The 20,737-nt window shown below is 53.7% G+C and overlaps 1 protein-coding gene and 1 pseudogene across 6 annotated transcripts in view; both read left to right on the forward strand.

Annotated features, from left to right (window-relative positions):
• POLR2F (RNA polymerase II, I and III subunit F) overlaps positions 1-20,737 on the forward strand; it is an 86,810-nt gene that overhangs the window by 31,302 nt on the left and 34,771 nt on the right. The gene's annotated exons all lie outside the window — the stretch shown is intronic.
• Positions 9-18,768, forward strand: LOC129529501 (uncharacterized; annotated as a pseudogene). The gene has a single exon (XR_008675033.1). The product of XR_008675033.1 is annotated as an uncharacterized protein (transcript).

Genomic DNA, 20,737 nt, shown 5'->3' on the forward strand with positions numbered 1-20,737 from the left:
GGGTCCCCACTCATCCTTCCACCCCTCAGTTCCTCCTCTTTGAGGAAAGGACCTCCCCGCTCTCTGCTGTGTCTGTGACTGGCCTGAGACCCGCCTGGGGCAGGAGGGGTGGTTGTGGAGGGAAAGAGCCCAGAGTTAGGAGGTGGAATGTGGGGTCCCACAGCTGCCCCCTCTCTTAACTCCCTGCTTCCTCCTTTGCCCTCCTTGGTCCAGCTGTGCCAGGATGGGGGTGGGGGTAGCAGTGGGCACGCTCTGTCTGCAGGAAGCCACGCTAGACAGAAGGGGCCACTCCCTCTCTCTCTCCCTTGTCCCCGCACAGACACTGCCTTCCTCTCAGGGCTGTGCTGGGCTTTTTGCTGAGCAGTGTTGGGTGAGGCAGGTGGGCCTGCAGGGGGGGTGGGAAGGGCTGTCAGATGACCAGTGCTGTGTGTGTGGTTGGGGCCCCTGCTGCGAACACATCCCTGCCCACCATGCTGGCAACTGGGATCCCCTCCATCCCATCCCAGGCCCTGGGAACCCAGTGTTCTCCAGCAGGCGAGGGTGAAGGACCCACAGTCATTCCTAAAGAGCAGGGAGCTTGGAGAGGGGAGGGATCCTGGCTGAAGACACCTGGGCCTCTGCCCCAGCAGGACAACAGGAGGGCCAGTGTCACCTTCTCCTCCTTTCCCTGCTGGGGGTGGCAGGGGTCCCTTTACCCCTCATTCTTGACCCATCTCCAGGGATGTTTGTGACCTCCTTACCCCACCCCCCATCACCTCTCTGTCCTGAAGTGAGGGTTTGTCACCGTCCATGGCAAGGTGTGGTGTCTGGCAGGCTCTATGACCTGCCCTCTCTCAGGGTGTTTATTCTGCAGCAGAGAGGGGTCTGCGGTCTGAGTGTAATGGTGGAAATCCAAGCTTCCTTCCATGGCCCAAGGAGGCCTTTCCGGAGCAACAGGGTTTTCCTGGGACTCGGCCTGGCTTTTGTTAAGGCAGGTCCCAGATTTACTCAGAAGATGGGCCCCAGAGAGGAGGAGAGGAAAGGAATACCTGTCAGTCAAATGTGAAGCCCACTGATGACACTGCCTGGCAGAGCTGCCTCCGGTCAGCAGTGACCCTTCACCCCCCAGCTCCCAAGTCCTCTTCCTGAGGGAGCTGGTCCGGCTTTATGGAAGGCTCCGCCTGTGTTCCCCACCCTGGGTCCCTGGTCCCTCACCTGTCACGTGGGGCGATGGTCACCTTCCCTCCCTGCCTGCCCTGCAGGATGCACTGAGATGAAGGTCAGGAAATCTGCTGGCTGCAGAGCCAGGGGCCATGCAGGAGTGAGGGATGGTCTGGTCAAGTTGAGGCTCTGCCCCAGCCTCAGTTTCCCCACACAGGCATGAGACTGTCTTCCTGACTCTCAGAGGACAGGGCTGAGATGGGATGAGGGAACACAGGGAAAGCGTTTAGCACCTCTGAGTGCTGTGTGGATGCGACCTGGGGGGTCCTGGCCATCCACTCTTTAATTCTATCTGGACTGTGCGCCCTCCTACCTCCAGTTTCCTTGCGGGGGCCTTTCACAGGGCCTGGCTTGCTGATACGGGGTTTGGCTTAGGGCAGTGCTTCTCAAATGGGAAGGCGCACTGGGATTCTTCAGGTTGGGGTGGGGCCTGAGGTTCTGCATTTCTAATCAGTTGCCTAGGACTGGCTCTAATTCTTGTTGAATTTAGAATCACTTGTGGAGTTAAGAAAAACACAGTGGGCCTTGGTTGGGTGTGGTGGCTCACACCTGTAATCCCAGCACTTTGGGAGGCCAAGGTGGGCGGATCATGAGGTCGAGAGATTGAGACCATCCTGGCCAACATGGTGAAACCTTGTCTCTACTAAAAAAAAAAAAAAAAAAAAAAAAAAAAATTAGCTGGGCATGGTGGCAGGCGCCTGTAATCCCAGCTACTTGGGAGGCTGAGGCAGGAGAATCGCTTGAACCCGGGAGGCAGAGGTTGCAGTGAGCTGAGATCGCACCATTGCACTCCAGCCTGGGCAAAAAGAGCGAAACTCTGTCTCAAAAAAAAAAAAAGAAAGAAAAAAGGAAAAACATACTGAGCCAGGCGTGGTGACTCATTCCTGTAATCCCAGCACTTTGGGAGGCCGAGGCAGGCAGATCACCTGAGGGCAGGAGTTCGAGACCAGTCTGGCCAACATGGTGAAACCCCATGTCTACTAAAAATACAAAAATTAACTGGGCATGGTGGCACGCACCTGTAATCCCAGCTACGTGGGATTGGTAGGAGAATCACTTGAACTCAAGAGGCAGAGGTTGCAGTGAGCCGAGATCGCACCACTGCACTGCAGCCTGGGTGACAGAGTAAGACTCTGTCTCATAAAAACAAACAACAACAAGAACAACAACAACAAAAAACATACTGGAGCCTAGATCCCACCCCAGACTGGTTGATTCTGAATTTCTGAGGCTGAGGTACAAGCATAAAGTTCCCTGGGAGGTCTTCACAGAGTCTCTGGATCCCTGAGGCTGTGAATGACCCCCTTCCAGAGCCAAAATCACCAGGGATGGAGGAGGGGTCTTGGGTACTGGACCCACCAGCCAGGCAGGTTATACTGGGGTATCCGGAGAGCTTTGGGGTGTGGCAGGGGAGGGCCTATGCACTGGGAAGGTGGAGGGCCGAGGGGCACAGGTTAGTGGTCGAGGGCAGCGTAGTGACAGACAGAAGCTACCCTGCGGGTCTTCAGCCGAGTGTGAGTGCGCTGGGGTGGCTGTGGGAGCTCCCCTGAGCGTTTTCTAGGCCACCTCCACCTTTGGATAAGGCTGTGTCATCCTCAGTCTCGGATGTAGTGGAAAGTGATTTGAAGTCAAGAAATCCTGCCACTAGTACCCAAGGGGCCTTAGGCAGATCATGCTATTAACCTCTCAGGACTCGGGTTTTGCATATGTACAATGTTGATAATCTTATGCACCCTTGATATCCCCAAGTGATGAGAGAATTAAATAAGAATACACACACACATCTCCCCTACCTAGCATAGTGACTGCTCAATAAATGTGAGTCAGAGGAAATCATTTAGCTATTAGGCCAGCACTGGGAGGTGTGGAGGATGCTCACCTCAGGTCAAGTGCACAAGTATTAACCGAGCAGCCACCACTGCCTCACAGTCAGGAGTTTATCATTTGCCTTTTGAATCCTAATGTCAGAACAGGTGGCATTCCTGCTTGGGATGACAAGCTCCTCTGTCATGGGTGGGCCGCCTCTGCCATGCCCCTTAACAGCGAAGGCGACACTCTAGGGCCTCCCCAGGTGCCGGCTCAGCTGTGAGGGCTCCTGTCGTTGGACTTCATCCTCCCAACAACCCTCTGAGTAGATGCTATTATTCTCATTTTAGGGAGGAAACTGAGGCACAAAGCGATTCAGTGACAGGCCTGAGCTCACCCAGCGAATGATGACAGGGTGTGGACTGGGACCTGTGGTTGGTCCCAGCCCAGCCTCTGACCACTCTGCTCTATTGCCCCTAGGCTGCAAGCGCAGCTGCAGGTGGGCCTGCTCCTGCCTCCTCTCCTTGCCTGGGCCTTTGGGCCTACTCCGCCTTCCCCTGGAGCGCTGTCTTCCCTCTGCCTGCTGGCGGTCTAGGCACTGCTGCAGCCCCACTGAGAGGTCCTCTTCCAGGACACACCTTGGGCACCTTGGTTGGAATTCTTTACCCTATGACTTTCCCTCAGAGGAGGAGACACCTTCCGATGTGCTCTGCCTCCTTACTGAATAGCGTGGAGGACAGGCCAGTCTCCAGTTCCTATTGGGAGCCCCTGAGGCCATGCTCAGCCTCGGCTCACCTTCCCTGAGCCGAGTTGCTGTCAGAGTTCCAAGGAGGAAAAGACCAGGGAGGCTGGAGCGGGCAGGAGTGGCTTCCTGGAGGCAGAGGGTCTGAGCTCTGGGGGAGGAGGATGGCATTCCATGGCCTGTCCCAACAGGGGCTCTTGCCCCTCCCTGTTTCTGGTGCAAGCAGAGGGTCTCGGACCCAGGCCAGCAAGGCAGCTCCCGGGGTTGGAATCTTCCTTCGCTCCCAACTCCATCCTTTCTGGAAACCAGGAAGCTGGGGCCAGTGTCCAGCACTGCCTCTGGCAGCCTGGCCTCTGCTCTCTTCTGAGAAGCCTTCAGAGAAGTTGACTGCCCATTCCTGCCATCTGTACCCAGCTGCTGGAACGCCCTTCCTGGCGTCTGCCCTGAGCCTCTCCAGCTGCTGGGAACTTCTGTGAATGTGTCCTCTGTGCAGGGCACTGGGCCAGGAGCTGGGACTGGGAGGTGAGAGAGACCAGACCTTGGCTTTGAGGAGCTGAGGGTTTGATGGGAGAGACCGATGTAGAAACCTGGAACCTGGCACAGCCAAACAGGCAGCTGGAGCTGGGCCTCTGGACCCCAAGAGCTGGGGTCAAGACCCAATGGCTGTGGAGGCCCTGTGTTGCCTTGGCAACCTTCTTCCCTCTCTGGGCCTCAGTTTCCCCATCTGTAAAATGTAAAATCAGCAGGCTAGCTGATCTCTGAGAGTGTTTCCATATTTGATAACCCATGAATTGTATTTCAAAACAAGAGGCCCGTGCCTGATCCAGTGTTTGCAAGGTGATGCCTCAGACCCTTGGTGTTCCTCAGGACACTGACAGGCATCTCTTGAAAGACATTTGGGAAACACTGCTTTCTGCTTCCTCTTTTTAGAGATGTAAGGGCGGGACGTGGTGGTTCACGCCTGTAATCCCAGTACTTTGGGAGGCCAAGGTGGGAGGATTGCTTGAGTCCAGGAGCTGGAGACCAGCCTGGACAACATAGTGAGACCCCCGTTTCCATTGTTATTATTATTATTATTACTATTATTATTTGAGACTGACTCTGTTGCCCAGGCTGGAGTGCAGTGGCGAGATCTGGGCTCACTGCCACCTCCACTTCCTGTGCCCAAGCAATTCTCCTCCCTCAGCCTCCTGAGTAGGTGGGACACTACCGGCGCATGCCACCATGCCCAGCTAATTTTTTGTATTTTTAGTAGAGACGGGGTTTCACTGTGTTGGCCAGGCTGGTCTTGAACTCCTGACCTCAGGTGATTTGCCTGCCTCAGCCTCCCAAAGTGCTGGGATTACAGGTGTGAGCCACTGGGCCTGGCCACCATTATTTAAAAAAAAATTTTTTTTAACTGTTTAAGTAAAAGAGATGCATTGCCTCTAAGCATGCTAAAAGTTCTAAATTCTGCAGTTAAAAACTGCTCTTTAAAATATTTAATATGAATCTTCAATTTATTATTCTATTATTTTTACCACCTATTAACATCTTGTAGAGTTTTTGATGGAAACCAGTTTCACCCTGTTCTGGAGAGGACATAGTTGCCTGAGGTGGACGTGGAGGCACCATGGCCCCTGAGTGAGATGTGCATGTTCCTTACTTTGGGGTCACCCTGCCTTGGTTTCCAACTCCGTTCAGACCTGTTTGACGTGAACCAGGTGACTACTCAGTGTCAGGCCAGGGAAGCAGCTGAATAGAATATGGCACTGACCCCCAGTTCCCTGTGTTCCCATGCCTTCAGAGTTCTCATTGTCCTGCATTGTCCCTGCTGGGGTGTGGACTTGAGGGCTGGGTCCTTCCCGCCTCCTCCGTGGTGCCTGTTACATAGGAGTGACGTCAGCAGAGGAAGGGCTTGCATGGAAGAGAATGTGTGCAGGCAGCATGTGGGGAAGGAATGAGCATGCGCTCCTGAGTTAGACAGTCCAGGTTTAAAAAAACATTGTTAGAGATGGTGTCTCAAACTCTTGGGCTCAAGTGATCCTTCCACCTCACCCTCCTGAGTAGCTGAGACTAGAGGTGTGTGCCACCATGCCTGGCTCTAGCTCCAGGTTTGAATCCTGACACCTCCATTTATTAGCTGTGTGTCCTTGGCAAATGAATTAAGGTCTCTGAGTCTCAGCTTCCTTCCAGGTTGTGGTGAGGATTAAAGCAGATAATATATGTAAACACTTAAGACAGGGTCTGGCACATGACGGAACCCAGTAAATGGTAGCTATTGTTACCAGCAGCTTGGGGATCTGCCGCCAAGGTGGCTGTTGGTTGACCTTGGGTTTAGAGTAGTCATTGCTTCTTTTTTTTTTTTTTCTAGACAGAGTCTCACTCTTTCACTCTGTTGCCTAGGCTTGAGTGCAGTGGTGTGGTCTTGGCTCACTGCAACATTTGGCTCCCAGGTTCAAGCAATTCTCCTGCCTCAGCCTCCCGAGTAGCTGGGATTACAAGTGCACATCGCCATGCTTTGCTAATTTTTATACTTTCAGTAGAGACGGATGGGGTTTCACCATGTTGCCCAGGCTGGTCTCAAACTCCAGACCTCAGGTGATTCGCCCGCCTCGGCCTCCCAAAGTGCTGGGATTACAGGTGTGAGCCACCGTGCCCGCCCCCCGGCTAATTTTTATATTAGTTATTGCTTCTTATCCTGTCAAAATGCTGTCATCAGATGTTCCCTGTCTGCTCCCAGTCACCACAGAGGCTGCAGAGCCAGGGCCGATGGCCATCCATGGAACCAAAGCAGAAGGGGAAGCAAGTGACTGAGCTCACATGACTGTTTAGTCATGGAACTGGACATGTCTGCTGTGACATTTTGTTCCCAGGGTTCCTGGGGACCTACCCTAGGCAAGCTCCTGCTGTCTGTGGGGTAAATAAAGAGGGGTGAGTGTGCCCCTTGTCTTAAGGGAGCTTGTTCATTCATACATGTCTAGACACTAGGCAACATGGTGCAGACATGCATGAGGATTAAGAGAGTGGGGAAGGTGGAGGGAAGGAAGAGAGGGAGCAGAGGGGACCTTTATGAGATGGGTCCATTGGTGTTGTCCCTGGAGCGGAAAAGAGCTGTCTGTAAATATGGTCTGAGCAGGGTGGGCTGCACATGGCTCATGAGACCTTTGTCCTTTCACCACTGGCAGGCAGCTGGCAGCTTGGGGGAAGGGGCTTGTCAAGGTTGCCCAGCTTAGGAACTGACAACGGGACCAAGTCTTTTCATTCCGGATTCCTTGTCATTTTCCTCTGTGATCCAGGCCATTGCCCCAGACCAGGGCTGGGCAGGAAGGGAGCTCAGCCCACCCATCTTCCTGCTCTCACCCGGTTTACTGCTGTCCCTTAAAGGTAAAAATGGGGTGATCCAGTCAGAATTTAGTGTTTGTCTGAGCTTGAAGGATCCTCCTCGCCGACATAAGGTTTCCTTATTCTTCGCTGATGTCACTTGTTAATGAAAATGGGAGCCGAGTGATGATGAGCTGAGCTGGGGATCCAGAGACCAGAGTTCAAGGCTGGCCCTTGCCCCATTTACCAGTGAGATTGGGATAAGCTAAGTAACCTTCCCATGCCTCAATCTCCTGTCTGTAAAATGAGAATCACGATACCTGCCATGTCACAAGGATAAAAAGGGCCGGGCACAGTGGCTCACGACTGTAATCCCAGCACTTTGGGAGGCCGAGGCAGGTGGATCACGAGGTCAGGAGATCAAGACCATCCTGGCTAACACGGTGAAACCCCGTCTCTATTAAAAATACAAAAAATTAGCTGGGCATGGTGGCGGGCGCCTGTAGTCCCAGCTACTCAGGAGGCTGAGGCAGGAGAATGGCGTGAACCCGGGAGGCGGAGCTTGCAGTGAGCCGAGATCGCGCCACTGCACTCCAGCCTGGGCAACAGAGCAAGACTCCGTCTCAAAAAAAAAAAAAAAAAAAGTAAGGAATGGCAAGTGCTCAGCCTAGCACCTTTGACAAAAACAAGACCTAGTAGTTGGCTCTTTCAGTCATTTCAACTGCCAGTTAATGCCCCGCATTTTCCAGGTGGGATGGCTTATGTCTTGGCTATAATCAAGCCCAGGAAAACCTCTTCCCTTTCTAGGGTGCAGAGTTGAGCTTACTGAGATCACAACAGGGAACCCAGGCACAGCCCTGGGGTGTGTTCACATGTCAGGGGCTTCGGTTCACACAGGAAGTATAATATCTGCTAGGCTGCCAGGCTGAGGGCCTCACACACACGCACCCCAGCTCACCTTCAGCTGTGTGTGCTTCACTGTGAGCAGGTGTTATTTTGTTTTGTGTTGTTTTTGAGACAGGGTCTCACTCTGTGGCCCAGGATGGAGTGCAGGGGTGCCATCACGGCTCACTGCAGCTTCTACTTCCCGGGCTTAATCGATCCCCCACCTCAGCCTTCCAAGTAGCTGGTACCACAGGCACCAGCCACCACGCCTGGCTATTATTTATTTATTTATTTATTTATTTATTTTTGAGACGGAGTCTCTCTCTGTCGCCCAGGCTGGAGTGCAGTGGAGTGATCTCGGCTCACTGCAAGCTCTGCTCCCCGGGTTCATGCCATTCTCCTGTCTCAGCCTCCTGAGTAGCTGGGGCTACAGGTGCCCGCCACCATGCCTGGCTAATTTTTTATATTTTTAATAGAGACGGGGTTTCACCATGGTCTCGAGCTCCTGACCTCGTGATCCGCCCACCTTGGCCTCCCAAGGTGCTGGGATTACAGGCGTGAGCCACCGCACCCGGCCAATTTTTGTATTTTTTTGTAGAGACAGGGTTTTACGATGTTACCCAAGCTGGTCTCATTGAACTCCTGAGCTCAAGCTATCCTCCCGCCTTGGCCTCCCAAAGTGCTGGGATTATAGGTGTGCGCCACCTGCACAGGTGTTTTATATTTACCTCACCTCTCTACCAGGTGGCAAATTGAGAAATCAGGGAGTTTAGGGCTTAGAACCCAGAGTTGAAATCACAGTGACTGCTTTGGCAGGTGCAATGGGAGGAGCTGCTCCCGACTCTGCCAAGGTCCCAGCTCCTGCTGTGTGATCTTGGGGAAGCCAGCCACCCTCTCTGGCACATTCTCCATCAGTGCATTGAGGGAGCTGGCCTCTGACATCTATCAGATTTGCTATCAGGGGCTTTAGGGCTCTACTGAGACAGGCCCACATTTGCTTTTGTCTCCCACCTTTTGTCCCCCAAGTGCTCGGGGTTGGACATGTGAGCACACAGCAGATGCTCAATAAGTGCTTGCTGAACCTCAGTGATCAGAGAGATAGCTTGGCAGGTCTGTCTCCTGGGTCTGTCATTCCCTTAGTGCTGCGTGGGGAGTCCCCTCACATCCTTCCCTGCTGGGGGACCTCCTCCTGGGGGATCACCTAAAGCTCTTGTCTACAGAGACGCCTCTCTCGACCCTCCAGTACCAGCTGTTTTCTCTGACAGCACCCTGGACTTTTCCTTTATAGCACTCATTGCAATTTATGATCACATATTTATTGGCGGATTAGTTGTTCATTGTCTGTCTTCCCCACAAGGATGTCTACTTCATGAGGGCAGCTTCGTAAGTCCTCAGTGATCAACTGAGTGCCTGAATGAATGAATGAGTGGTGAGGACAGAATGGGGGGTAAAAAGCTGGGAGAGGCAGGTACAGTGGCTCACACCTGTAGTCCCAGCACTTTATGAGGCTAAGGCTGGTGGATCGCTTGAGCCCAGGAGTTGAAGACCACCCTGGGCAACTCCCTTTCTACCTTGTTATCATGGCGAAACCCCATCTCTACTAAAAATTAAAAAAAAAAAAATCAGCTGGGTGTGGTGGTGTGTGCCTGTAGTCCCAGCTACTCGGGAAGCTGAGTGAGAGAATCACCTGAGCCTGGGAAGTTGAGTCTGAGAAGTGAGTCATGATCGTGGCACTGCACTCTATCCTGGGCAACAGGAGACCCTGTCTCAAAAAAAAAAAAGAGCGAGGAGGAGGCTGAGGGTTAGATGAGGCTGTCCAGGGCCTCTCACTGATGGAGGTGGTCGTGACTCCTAGTCCAGTGCTCTTCCTTCTTCTGGAGCAGGGACACCCTGGGGGACCAGGCTGGGTTTAATGGGCAGCCAAGCCCCTGAGGACCTAGGGAAGAGGAGGAGGGGATGGGGGATCTGAGCCAACTCCACCCCTTCCCCCAGCAGGCAGGAAGGACAGGGCAGATCTGTCAGCTTCAGATACCACTGCCCCAGGGGACCCAGCCCTGAACCCAGGGAGGCAGGGAAAGAGGGGGGGACAGGAAGCACCCGGGTCTTCCCCTCCTCCCTTTTGCCCCACCCTCCGCCCCCATCTCTGGCGAGAGAGCTCACAGCCCCAGGCCTTGGCACTAGGGGGACAAGGGCGGGGCAGTGGGGGACAGAAATCCAGTTCTGGGCAAATCCCTTCCTCTCCTTCATTTGGTTTCTGGCCTCAAATTGGGGACTGCCCTGGCAGCCCCTGGAGAGCTTGGCTGGGGCCTTGAGGCAGGAGGGATGGAGCGAGAGGGAGAGGGCACTGCCCACTTACACCCTTCCTGTGTGCCCAGCCCTGTGCAGACCTAGCTGCAGTGTCACTCAACAGGAGGAAGAGCCCTGGGCGGGACCTGGGAGGCCTCACTGAAAGGCTGGGCTCTGTCAATAATTGCTGTGTGACCTTGGGTGGGGCACAGCCCCTCTCTGGCCACTGTCATTCTCCTCATCTGCCAATGTGGTCCAAACCTGGGGCCAAAGAACACAAGCCCTTGAGGAGTTTTAAAAGACTAATTTCCCAGGCCCCATTCTGAGTGGTAGATTTGGGTGGGACATCTGTATGTTTAAATCTCCGCTGCGATTACAACGCACCTGGTGGAGGCACTACTGCCATAGATGGTCTAAGGGCCTCTCCCCAGCCTTGAAACTCCCACCCCTAGGGCAGGCCACCCCACTCCTGTGTCCTACTCGGGAAGGCAAGGGCCGCAGTGGCTGGCTGCATCCTCTGGGGTGCCAGCTGGGACACAGGTGGCAGGCCGTAGGGAGTGGGGTGCTGCCTGGGGAGGGTGTGTGCTGTGGACCTGCCAGGAACAAACACAGAGGGGCCTGGGAGGGCCCTGAGCTTCCCAGCCGGAGTCTCCCCTCCATCCCCTCCTCTGAAGGCCTCTTCCCCCTGACCTTTCTCCCTTCTTTTCCACTTCGGCCTCCACCTTGTTTCTTTCTCTGTCCATTGCTCCCTCCTTCTCCTCTTTCTGTCCCCAGCCTCCTCTCTCTGGGAAGCTTTTTAATTTTGACCCCACATCCCACAGTTGGTTGCTCCTGCCTCTTGGTGTCCTTCCTGTCCTGGCCCTCCTGCCCTGGCTCCCTGTCTCTCTCCAGTCCTGTCTCTGTCTCTCCCTGTTTTTGTCTCCCTGATGCATTCTCTCTCTCCCTCCCTCCATGAATTTCTCTGTCTCTGTCCTGTGCCACCTCTCATCTGCCCTGCCTCTGTAAATGTGGGGAGGACCCTGGGAAAATGACAGAGATGGGGAGAGCTGACAAGTTAGAGAAACCAAGGCTTGTGGCAACCCGCAGTCTTCCCCACCTGGCTCCAGCCTACCTTCCCCAGGCCACCCGGCTCTGTCCCCTGCATGCCCTGGGTCACCCTGCCCCTCCCTCGTGCCTGCGCCCAGCTCCGCATCTCCCTCTTCCCATTTCCAGCTTCCCTGACACTGCCCCAGGGCCCTTTCTCTGGCTGTCCCAGGGACCTCACCTCCTGTGAGCCCACAGCTCACTGTCTGTTGAGGGGGGACAGGCAGGAGGTAAGGATGCGTCCGAGCCTCCCTGGGACACGACCCTCACAGAGTCATGGACTGCAGGATTTGTACCATCTCCTGGCGCGAGAGCCAGGGTTGCCCAGATTGATGGAAGAGCAGGTGTTTGTGTCCCCTTCTGGTGAGAGCTTTCCAGCGCCCAGAGAGCCAAGACGGCTTGTGGAATTGGGGAAGAGTCAGGGAGGGGGTGGGAAGTGGGAGTGGAGGGGTATGTTCTTCCCCTCCCGGGGCCTCAGTTTCTCCTCACAAGCTCTTCTCTCTCTCTCATTGTCTAAGCCTTTCCTTCCCGCCTCTGGTGCGATTGGGGGTGGGGCAGGGGCAGCGAATGAGGGGATGTTGGGCTTTTACTCAACAGAGCAATTTATCCTGTGATCAAAAGAGGCCATGGCCGCCTCATCTCTCCTCAGAGACCTGCCCTGACAGGTGGTGTCCTGCCTCCAGTCCGTGTTAACCCCCTCAAGGCCAGGGCCGGGCCGAGGGTCTGAGCCTTCCACCTGCCCCTTGAAGGGGCCTCCCTGGGGTCCAGAGACATCAGGCTGGCCCTGGGGAGGCTGTGGACCCTGGGCCTCACACTTACATCTGGACAGGCCTTCTGACTTCCAGGGCCTGGTGAGAACCTCAGGTGAAGAGTTGCTGTCAGGCTCCCTGGGCAGGTTGGGGTGGTCCTGCTGTCCCACCCTGGGGACTTTATTCCAGGGGCTGTGGGCTGGAAGGAGCCCCTGTTCCTTCCAGACTCCCTCTCTGCACGCTCCCTACTGCTGGCCTTGTGGTCCTGTGCAGAGGACCGGCCAGGAGAAGGGTTAAGTCAGGGACTCTTGGGATGGCTTTGGCCACGGCCATTCCTCTGAGAGAAGAGAACAAGGGGCCCATTCTGTGTGTGGGAATTAATAGCAAAGAGTCATCTGGGGTGTCACTCAAGCACTGATCGACTCCCAGAGGAATGTGAGAGGGAGAGAGAGAGGGAGAGGAGAGGAGAGGAGAGGAGAGGTGTGGTGGGGGCTGAGACGGAGATGTCAAAGGCAGGGCATTAGGGTCTGGCTGGTACAAGAGCCCGCCCTGGTAGGAGGACCCGCCGCCCCAAGATGGGTCCTGCTTTTCACCACAGATGCACCCCCATCCCTACACAGGATGAAGACCCCCTCCTGTCATTCCCTCACCCAGGGCCTCCCCCTTCTGTCTTCCCTCATTCCCAGACGGCCGTACCCTCTACCCCGAGGTGGGCCTGTTGGGCAGCTGGCCCTGAGTTCCTGGGCTCTCCCAGTCTGCCCCCATCTTTGCTGAGAGATCCAGGTGCTCCTTGTGGGAAATGCCCTGGGGATGGTGCTGTGGAGTGCCAGCCTGGGGTCCTGAGTTGTACCCTCTGTCCCAGGATCCAGGAGCCCCACTTGCCTGGCTCCAGGCCCAGTTCAGACACATTCCTACCGGGTGGCTGCCGGCACCTTTGGCTGCCTGCGTGTGGGGATGCTGGAGCTTGTCAGCCATCACAGGGGGCTCAGCCTTCCTCATCTGCTCAGGCCCCTGTGGCAGCCTCAGCCTGGCCTGTGGGTGAGGACCAGCAGGCCTCCTGACATCTGAATGTCACACCCTAAGGAAGGCCTTGATGAGGCTCCAGGAGGCCTAGGAGGGTGTGGCACTCTCCTGCTCCAGTTGTGGGGCTGAGTCAGAATCCTCCCAGGTCATCTGCCCCTGGGTGTCCTGACACCCCTTCCCCTCCCCAGGGCCTCAGGCTGGCCACCGAGCCGAAATGAGCCTAGACTCTGTGGGATGCAGAGGCAGTGGGGTGCGGAGGATGAGGGCTTTGGGGCAGTCAGAGCAGGGTGCCCCACTCCTTGGCCCTGTGACCTGGGCAGAGCTCCTTTGTCTCTCTGAGCCCCGGGGTTTCCTCTTGAAAATGGGTCATGTCATAACTGGCAGGTTCAGAGGTAAGAGAAGGTAACAGGTGTCAAGTGCCCGACACAATAGCCAACCACTGTGTGTTGTTATTTTTATTGTGATGATGATTGTTATTGGAGGGCTGGGCAGCCTCCACTACCCTTGGGCTGGAAGGCACATTGTGCACACCATTTGACTGCCTGGATCTGCACCTGGCAGCCTGTGCCCGCTCGGCGAATCGCAGGGATCCCAGCGCTGTTCCTCCTCAGCTGTGGTTTTGGCGAGGGTGAGCTTCTTGGCCCCCAGACCTCCTGTGTGCCAGCGTCATTTCCATATCTGGTGACTCATCCTGCTGGTCCTGCCGGAACATGATGCCTCCCCTGACGGCATGGTGCAGGCACAGTGTGTGCAGCCACTGGCCTCGGTTCCTCCCCTGGGAGTTGGCCACCTGCGCCCCCATGGTAGACTCTGGCATGCTAAAGCCTGAAGGGAGCTTAGCGGTTGTCCAGCCGGACCTTCTTATTGTACTGACAGGGAGCTGAGGTCTAGAAAAGAGAGGGCCTTTCTGGGGCACTGTGGAGTAAACAGAGTTGGCAGGCTCTTCTACATTGGGCTAGGAGTCTGGACTCCTGGGTTCTTGCCCAAACTTGGATGCTAGGGGCCAAGTGGGCTGGGAAAATTCCTTACTCATAGCTGGGGTGGGGAGAGGACACATGGAGAAAGAAGGTGGAGCCTTTTGCAAACTAAAGTGCTTTCCAAATATGGGGGGTTATCAGGAGGGTGGCTTTGGGCCCCTCGAGACGGTGCTGACCCTGTGTTCATCTGCAGTCTGTGCAGGGCACTAGGGTGGTTGGTGTCACCAGCCCAGGGGCTGCTGGACACAGGCCCCACCCAGAGGAATAAGCCAACACCATTGAGGAGGGGCAGCCCAGGGCTTCCTGCCTGGCTTTGGAGGTGTAAGGTGTTTGAAATAACATTCTCCAACATGCTCAAAGTGAAACCAGCTTCCTTTGGGAACATATGGAGACCACAGGCACTTCACAGGGGCTGATGAGAACCCACCAACTCTGCTGTGGGCTCTGTCCCTGCCCTCGGAGCTCATAGCCTGGTGACCTTGGCATTCATTATTTTCATTCCAGTTCTCAGCACAGCGCTTGGCACATAGTAGGAACTCAGGAAGTGTTTATGGGATGGAATGGGGTGATGATGTTGAGGCAAGATGAAGGGTATGAACGGAGATGACATCTGCGTCTTGCCTGGAAGCAGAGGGTAGGAAAAGGAGCAAGTAAGGAGTGGCGGCTGGCATGGGTGCAGCACCACTGAGAGGAGGGGTTGAGAGAGGTTAGAGAAGGACTGGAGTCAACACTCCTGAGAGCCCTTCTTTGCCCTGTGGCCTCTTACTTGCAAGCTAGTTCCCCTCTCTCAGGCTCAGTTTCCTAATCTGTAAAGCAGGGATAATATAATTTATTCATGAGTTGTTGCAAGGCTCAAGAACCGTAACACATGGGCCATGGCAGGCTCTCGACCGTGCCTGCTGGACACCCAGTGTGTTGTGAACAGAGATCTTTAGAGAAAACAGATAAAAATTACAGAAGTATCTTATAGAGACACAGTTGACAGATACAGAAATAATGTGAGTTGCATCATATTAGATTCAGAGAGATTAAAGATAGATTTTTAGGGGAATTTATGAATTTATTCATTTTGGGGACACAGAGAGTGATGAGCACTGGGATGGAGACAGTGAACGCCTGATATTGGAGGCTCCTGGACTATAGAGTTGCTTTGTTTGTTTTTTGGATGGAGTCTCATTCTGTTGCCCAGGCTGGAGTGCTGTGGTGTAATGTCGGCTCACTGCAACCTCTGCCTCCCAGGTTCAAGCGATTCTCCTGCCTCAGCCTCCTGAGTAGCTGGGATTACAGGCATGTACCACTATGCCTGACTAATTTTTGTATTTTTAGTAGAGATGGGGTTTCACCATGTTGGCCAGGCTGGTCTCCATCTCCTGACCTCAAGTGATCTGCCCGCTTAGGCCTCTCCAAGTGCTGGGATTACAAATGTGAGCCACCTTGCCTGGCCAAGTGGTTTTTTTTTGGATGGAGTCTCACTCTGGTGCCCAGACTGGAGTGCAGTGGCATGATCTTGGCTCACTGCAACCTCTGCCTCCTGGGCTCAAGCAATTCTCCCACTTCCGCCTCCTGAGTAGCTGGGATTACAGGCACCTGCCACCATGCCTGGCTAATTTTTGTATTTTTAATAGAGACCAGGTTTCGCCATGTTGGTCAGGCTGGTCCCAAACTCCTGACCTTGGGTGATCCATCCACCTCAGCCTCTCAAAGTGCTAGGATTACATGCGTGAGCCAGCACACCTGGCCTTTTTTTTTTTTAATTTATTTTTTTCCCCAAACTTGGACAAAGCATATCACTTATAGACTTTTTATTGGGCCACAAAAATGCTTAAGAACTAAAGAAGAAAACTCCAGCTCCAAAGTATACAAAAATAGCAACAGAGAAATTATTCAAAATTTTAAATGAAAAATAAAAAAGACCCTTTAAAACTTGTTTATAGCCAACTAGTTCTATGTAGCATGTGACGTAGGTACATTTCAACATGCTTGATGCAATGTGGGGTCAGTGGGACCCACAAGAGTCTTATAAAGTGTCCAGGGCACTGCAACCTCCGCCTCCCAGGCTCAAGCAATTTTCCCACCTCAGCCTCCTGAGTAGCTGGGATTACAGGCACCTGCCACCATGCCCGGCTAATTTTTGTATTTCTAGTAGAGACTGGGTTTCGCCGTGTTGGCTGGGGCCATGGGGCTGGGGTTGCTCAGCAAAGTCAGCTGTGTCTGGGGGCAACTGAGAAGGGCTTCCCAGTGGAGGTGATGTTTGGGTGCAACCTTACAGAGAGAGAAGGGATTGAATAGGGGGAAAAATGGCCTGGTGGTGACTTTTGAGTCTTTTTTTTTTTTTTTTTTGAGACGGAGTCTTGCTCTATCGCCCAGGCTGGAGTGCAGTGGCGCCATCTCAGCTCACTGCAAGCTCCGCCTCCTGGGTTCACACCATTCTCCTGCCTCAGCCTCCCGAGTAGCTGGGACTACAGGCACCTGCCACCAGGCCCGGCTAATTTTTTATATTTTTAGTAGAGACGGGGTTTCACCGTGTTAGCCAGAATGGTCTCGATCTCCTGACCTCGTGATCTGCTCGCCTCGGCCTCTCAAAGTGCTGGGATTACAGGCGTGACCCACCGCGCCCGGCCAACTTTTGAGTCTTGAGGTAAAGGGAGATGTGTGAGCAAAGGTTCAGAGAAGGGAAAGCACATGGAGAATTAGGGAGAAAGGCGAGATACTTGGCATGCAAGATACTTTGGAATTAGGATGTGGAGAACAGGGGAGGGGTTAGGGTAACTCTAGAAAGTTTGGTAGAGGCTTATGTACCAGGCTTGGACTTTATCCTAAGGACAGTCAGGAACCATGAGCGAGACAGAGTCTTGCTCTGTTGCCCAGGCTGGAGTGCAGTGGCATCATCTCGGCTCACCACAACCTCCGCCTCCCGGGTTCGAGCAATTCTCCCGCCTCAGCCTCCTGAGTAGCTGGAATTACAGGCACGTGTCGCCACACCTGGCTAACTTTTGTATTTTCAGTAAGGATGGGGTTTCACCAAGTTGGCCAGGCTGGTCTTGAATGCCTGACCTCAAGTGATCCGAGTGATCCGCCCACCTCGGCCTCCCAAAGTGCTGGGATTACAGGAGTGAGCCACTGCACCCGGCTGGGAGATAGTTTAAGAAGGGTGAGGAGAGTGGTGGTGACACAGTCAGCCTATTTTTTTTTTTTCTTTTTGAGACGGAGTCTCACTCTTGTCACCACTGGAGTGCAGTGGTATGATCTTGGCTTACTGCAACCTTTGCATCTCAGGTTCAAGCGATTCTCACACCTCAGCCTCCCAAGTAGCTGGGATTACTGGTGCGCGCCACCATGCCCAGCTAAGTTTTGTATTTTTATTAGAGATGGGGTTTCACCATGTTGGCCAGGCTGGTCTCGAACCCCTGACCTCAGGTGATTCACCTGCCTCAGCCTCCCAAAGTGCTGGGATTACAGGCGTGAGCCACTGTGCCCAGAACAGTCAGCCTTTTTTCCCCAAGTTCACTCTCAAAGCATTGTGGCAGCTGCATGGTTGATGGGGAAGGGAGGGAGGTGCTGGAGAGTGGAGGCCGGAGACCCACTAGGAGATTAGGAGACTGTTTTTTTTTTTTAGATGGGGTGTCACTGTGTTGCCCAGGCTGGAGTGCAGTGGCGTGACGTAGCTCGTTGCAGCCTCAAGCTCCTCAGCTAAAAAAATCCTCCTGCCTCAGTCCCCAGAGTAGCTTGGACTACAGGCATGCACCTCTGTGTCTGGCTAATTTTTATTCTTTTGTAGAGATGCGGGGGTCTCACTATATTGCTCAGGCTGGTCTAGAACTCCTGGCCTCAAGTGACCCTCCCACCTCCCTGAGCTCCTGATGGCATAAGCCACCACACCTGGCCAGAGGCTGGAGTGTTAACACTGGTGAAAAATGATGAGAACCTGTATTAGGATGGGTCGTAGGGAGGGAAGAAGAGGAGAGATTTGAGAACAAGTCAGGCAGTGGCTGGAGTGAAGGACGTTGGAAATAGGTGGTAATAACACCCTTGCCACTTCCTGAGCGCTCACTGTGGGCCAGGTGCTTTCTACCTATAAGACATGCATATCTACTCGCTGAGTTCTCATGACTGCCAGCATGGAGCAAGAGATGGCAGGCAGGCCTGATTTAACTGGAATCTGCAGAATCCATACATCCCCTGCAGTTAAAAACCACTGGCTAACTTGATTACCTCGGTAAGAAAATAAATAAATAAAACCCAGTGTCAAAAACCACATGATAGGCTGGTCGCATTGGTTCATGCCTGTAATCCTAATACTTTGGGGGGCCAAGTCGGGCAGATCACTTGAGGCCAGGAGCTCGACACCAGTCTGGCCAACATGGTGAAACCCCATCTCTACTGAAAATACAAAATTAGCCTGGTGTTGTGGCGCACACCTGTAATCCCAGCTACTTGGGAGGCTGAGGCAGGAGAATCACTTGAACCTGGGAGGTAGAGGTTGCGGTGAGCTGAGATTGGGCCATTGCACTCTAGCCTGGGCAAAAAGAGTGAAACTCCGTCTCAAAAAACAAAACAAAACTATGTGATGCTTATTTGTTGTTGGCAAATTAGAAAATATAGAAAAACAAGAAGAAAGGCCGGGAGCCAGTGGTTTTTAACTGCAGGGCATGTATGGATTCTGCAGATTCCAGTTAAATGAGGCCTGCCTGCCATCTCTTGCTCCATACTGACAGTTATGAGAACTCAGCGAGTAGATATGCATGTCTTTTAGGTAGAAAGCACCTGGCCCACAGTGAGCACTCAGGAAGTGGTAGGGGTGTTATTACCACCTATTTCCAACGTCCTTCACTCCAGCCTCCCGAGTAGCTGGGACTACAGGTGTGTGCCACCATGCCCGGCCAATTTTTGTTTTGTTTTAGTAGAGTCAGGGTTTCAGCATATTGGTCAGGCTGATGTCAAGTTCCTGGCCTCAAGTGATCTGCCCACCTCGGCCTCCCAAAGGGTGGGATTACAGGCATGTGAGCCACCTCGAATGCCAGATTTAAGAGTTGGGAGTCCTAATGGGGAACCACAAAGGATTTCAGCTCAGGGGTGATGGAACCCTGTAGACCTTTAGCAAGCTCATCCTGGCCAGGTGGAGGAAAGACTGATAGCAGGAGAGCTAGTACTGGCCTGGGGGCCGGAGAGGAGAGCTCCCACCAGCAAAACATTACGATGGAAGGCAGTTGGTGATAGATCGGGTGTGCAGGAGGCAGGGTGAGGGATTGTCAGGCAAAACAGGAATGGAGGGGCGATGTAATCACCTAAAATGACAAGACCCAGAGCAGTACCCTCTGAGCGAGGTCTGCAGAGTGGGACCTCCTTGCACTGTTTGTCACTGGTCCTCAGCAAGGTCAGAGATGAGTACAGAACTTAGACAAGTATAGTCTAGAAACTCCTGTAACAATTTGATGTGGCTGCAATTTCCAAGACTGTGATTCATTTTTAGTAATTGTTTTTTATTGTATGTTACAGAAGTATTGGTCTGCAAAGAATTGGTTTTTAAAAACCTTGGGCCAGATGTGGTGGCTCACGCTTGTAATCCCAACATTTTGGGAGGCCGAGGCAGGAGGACCACTTGAGGCCAGGAGTTCAAGACCAGCCTGGGCAACCTAGTGAGACACCATCTCTATTGAAAAAAAATATTAGCCAAGTGTGGTGGCCCATGCCTGTTGTCCTAGCTATTTGGGAGGATTGCTTGAACCCAGGAGGTAGAGACTGCAGTGAGCCATGATGGCACCACTACATTCGAGACTGGGCAAGAGAGTGAGACCCCATCTCTAAAAAAATTTAAAAAAATAGTTTGCTCTTCACTCCATTGAGCTGCAAAAACGCTGGTCTAGATGGACTTTGGGACATACGGAGGGCAGCGAACCAGTGAGCAAGGCAGTGAGCAGGCATGTGGGTGGCTGTGCACACACCCCAGGGACCTGGGATTATTTCTGGAGTCAGAGTGATCATTGCGAGCTGACCACAGCCACCCAGCCCATAGCAAGGGCCACCCTCCAGCCGCTCACTCAGCAAATATTTAGCAGGCACATACTGTGTGCCAGGCCAGGCGCCGAGGCACATGTTGGGAAGACAGAGGAGACGAGGCAGGTTCATCCCTTCCTCTTGGAGCTGATACTTGCTCGCACTAGTCCCCAAGGGTCATTCCAGAAGGGAAACTTCAACGTGGCTCTGGGGAGGAGTGGGCAAGGGGAGCAAGGAGCAGCTTTTCCATCCTACCCGGTCCACTGCCCCCGCAGACCCCCCAGGAAGGGCCTGGCTTGGGGAGGCAGCAATGGGGGAAGGACAGGGAACATAACTTGGGTCAGCAACCATGGCCCCAGCTCTGTCACCTCTGTTTATGCCATTGTCCTGGGGAGCCTGTCGTCTCCGAGCTCCAGCTTCCACATCTGCATGGTGGGGATCCTGGGGTCCTCCTGCCTCACCCAACAGAGGTCTGGATTAGAAGGAGCTTGGGAGAGGACAGTGGGCTGACTTGTGATCACAGTCCAAGTTTCCAGAGTGCACCCTGCATCTGTCTTCTTGTAGAGCTTCTGGAAGCCACAGGTGCACACATCTGAAAGGAACTTGGAATTTACTGGTATGGGTACTCCATTTTACAGGGAATTGAGCTGAGAGGCCTGGAGAGAGACAGATGTGGCTAAGGTTGCCCG

The sequence above is a fragment of the Gorilla gorilla genome, chromosome 23 (genome assembly GCF_029281585.2).
Source record: "Gorilla gorilla gorilla isolate KB3781 chromosome 23, NHGRI_mGorGor1-v2.1_pri, whole genome shotgun sequence".
NCBI lineage: Eukaryota > Metazoa > Chordata > Mammalia > Primates > Hominidae > Gorilla > Gorilla gorilla.